The sequence below is a fragment of the Panicum virgatum genome, chromosome 1K, assembly GCF_016808335.1.
Source record: "Panicum virgatum strain AP13 chromosome 1K, P.virgatum_v5, whole genome shotgun sequence".
NCBI lineage: Eukaryota > Viridiplantae > Streptophyta > Magnoliopsida > Poales > Poaceae > Panicum > Panicum virgatum.
Genome location: NC_053136.1, coordinates 22,604,708 through 22,607,496, shown reverse-complemented (window position 1 = coordinate 22,607,496; position 2,789 = coordinate 22,604,708). Strand labels below are relative to the sequence as shown.

Below are 2,789 nucleotides of genomic sequence, written 5' to 3'. Positions count from 1 at the left end.
TATGTCCACGCGATCGTTGTAACGCGTAGAATAGTTCTAGCTTAGTTTTTATGTATTATTGTACTGTTTCTTAGTTTATGCTATTGTTTGCATGTATGTTTATGTTGTGTATTGTTTTTGGCCATGTGTTCGTGAGTAGACGTTGATCCATCTGAGGAGCCCCAGTACTAGTACCCGGAGCAGCCGTCTTCCGACCAGTTTGAGCAGCAGCAGGAGTAGTACGAGGAAGGCAAGTATAACATGAACAACCTATCACTTTTAAATACACTTTCATACTGCATTTTAATACTGTATGCCTATAAGGATTTCCTAGCCACTTTATATCCTTTATATATATCCTTTGGGTTGCATTTTGGTTAGTTGTGCTAGGTGCCGCGCTATAACACACTTGGTCCTTTTTAATTAATAGTCTATGCAACTTAATTCTGGGAGTGGCCCTCTGTGCTCCGTGCTTGAGTGGTTCACGTCTCGTTAAAATATGTTTTGTTAGAAACATGGTTTAGGGTGCCAGCATGGTGCTTAGTGCTTGGTTGGCCACTCTCCATAAGGACCGGTTCATAGAGCGACAACCTGGAACAATAGCACTACCACAAGACTGGAATGGGATGGTCTTGGCGTAATAATTAGGTCTTTTTGGTTTGGAGTAACTTACCTGCGGGACAGGGGCGGTAAGCTTCTATGGCCCTCGTGCTGAGTGGCCTCGTCTGTGCTTCGTGTCTTGACGCCCACTAGACCTGCTCCATAGTCACCGATCCACCCTCGCGGTTACTCCTTACCAACGAGATTCATTGTAAAGGCCTCGTAGTGAGTTTGCTAGTCATCTCACCTAAGGAAGTGTGATGAACAACTAGTGTAGCTCACGACTTGTGGGTAAAGATGTGCAACCTCTGCAGAGTGTAAAATTGGTATACTAGCCATGCTCACGGTCATGAGCGGCCCAGATCCTCCTTTTGATTAGTGGGGGTTATCTTCCTTTGACGAGGTAGGTTTCCCCGGGTGGCTTGGTTTGGTATGGTTCCCAGTAGTAACATGATTAATTTTGATTAATTATTATGTAACTGGGTTTATGGTAATTCATCAACTTGTAGTAAATAGCTTTAATAAAATTTTGCCAAGATTAAAAGCTAATGCAGTTGAGTCAGCCAACCTTAGAGCCTCATAGTTTGTGTTATACTTGTTGAGTACAAGTTGTGTACTCACTCTTACCTACTCTACTCTTTTTCCTCTTGGGGATACTCTACTGCTGCTCAGTTCCTGCCGACGCGAGGGAGTTCACTCGGACCTACCAGGAGTACGAGGACTTCTAGGCGTTCGTCTCCCAGTCGACGTCCCTGTGGTGCCCAGCTTCCGAGAGGGTTCGTTATGTTTTACGCTTCTGCATACTCTGTACCAGACTTTTGTCATTATTATAACAAATAACATTCGTGCTCGCTTTATTATATCTTTTTACGTGATATGTGCTGTGATATATTGTTCATTCTGTTGTATATATGTGTGACTTGATCCTGGCACGTATATGATTGCTCGGTTTATGTCCTTTTATAAACCGGGTGTTACATTCTCTCTTGGGGAGAGCGAAGCAATGGTTTTATGCTAACAAGGCTGATGTGGATACTTGGGACAAATGTGCCAAAGCGTTCCTCTCGAAGTTCTTCCCGACAGGCAAAACCAATGCTCTCTGTGGTCGGATTTCTAACTTCCAGTAGGCATCAAATGAGTCAATTTTGGAAGCTTGGGAGAGGCTTCAGGAGTACATTCTAGCATGTCCGCACCATGGAATGGATAATTGGCTCATTCTTCAGAACTTCAACAATGGGTTGACACAGTCATCCCGTGATCATGTGGATGCCGTTGCGGGTGGAGCTTTCTTCTCGCTAACCATTGAAAGAGCTACATCACTGATCGAGAAGATGGTTTCCAACCAAGTTTGGAGCGATGATCGCCTCCAACCGTGCCAGCGAGGTATGCACTCCGTTAAGGAGGCCGACATGCTCGCTATGAAGATTGATCTCCTCCTCAAGAAATTTGAGGATTATTCCCAAGGTAAGGCTCAATTGCAAACACTTCAAGCCTTGGAAACTCGCATGACGTGCGAGATTTGCGGGAATGTTGGACATTCGGGCGATAATTGCCCAGAAACCCAAGAAGAAGCTTTATTCCTCAATGGCAACAATGGGTTTCGTCCACAAGGAGGTCAGGGATGGAATCAACCACGCCCATACTACTAAGGAGGTAATGGGAATTCGAATTCTTTCGGTCCTAACCAGCCTACCTTGAGAGATCTTATCTACGGCCAAGCGAAGATCAATGAGTCGTTGGCTGTTACAGACAAATCTATGGAGACCATTCATGCCAAGATGGACAGATTCTCCACGGCTATGAAGAACCAGCTGAGTTTCAATAAGGCACTAGAAACTCAATTGGCTCAATTAGCTGCTGCTACACCTGCTGCTGAACTAGGGAAGATTCCAGGGCAACCCAAATCAACTCTAGAGAGAGTAAATGTCATCAATGCTATGTGGAAAGAGCCACTTAGCAGGACACCCCTCAGCTATGCAGAAAAGCTCACACGCCCAAGAAGAGGTGCGTGGGGCGAGTTGGCAGCCACAATAAGAGAAGTTGCTCAATCTTTGATTATGAATTTGATCACGCCCTTTGTGACCTTGGAGCCAGCGTCAACATCATGCCTAAGGTAACTTTCGAGAAGTTAGGCTATCCATTAATTTCTCCTACCACTATGTGTGTTCAGCTGGCGGATTCCACGATAAGATATCCAGAAGGAGTTGTGG

The 2,789-nt window shown here is 45.0% G+C and overlaps 1 non-coding gene across 1 annotated transcript; it reads right to left on the bottom strand.

Moving 5' to 3' along the window:
* Window positions 1-1,673: 1,673 nt before the first annotated feature.
* LOC120658518 lies at window positions 1,674-1,780 on the bottom strand. The gene has a single exon (XR_005668722.1). It is a non-coding gene; the product is annotated as a small nucleolar RNA R71 (small nucleolar RNA).
* Window positions 1,781-2,789: the final 1,009 nt, after the last annotated feature.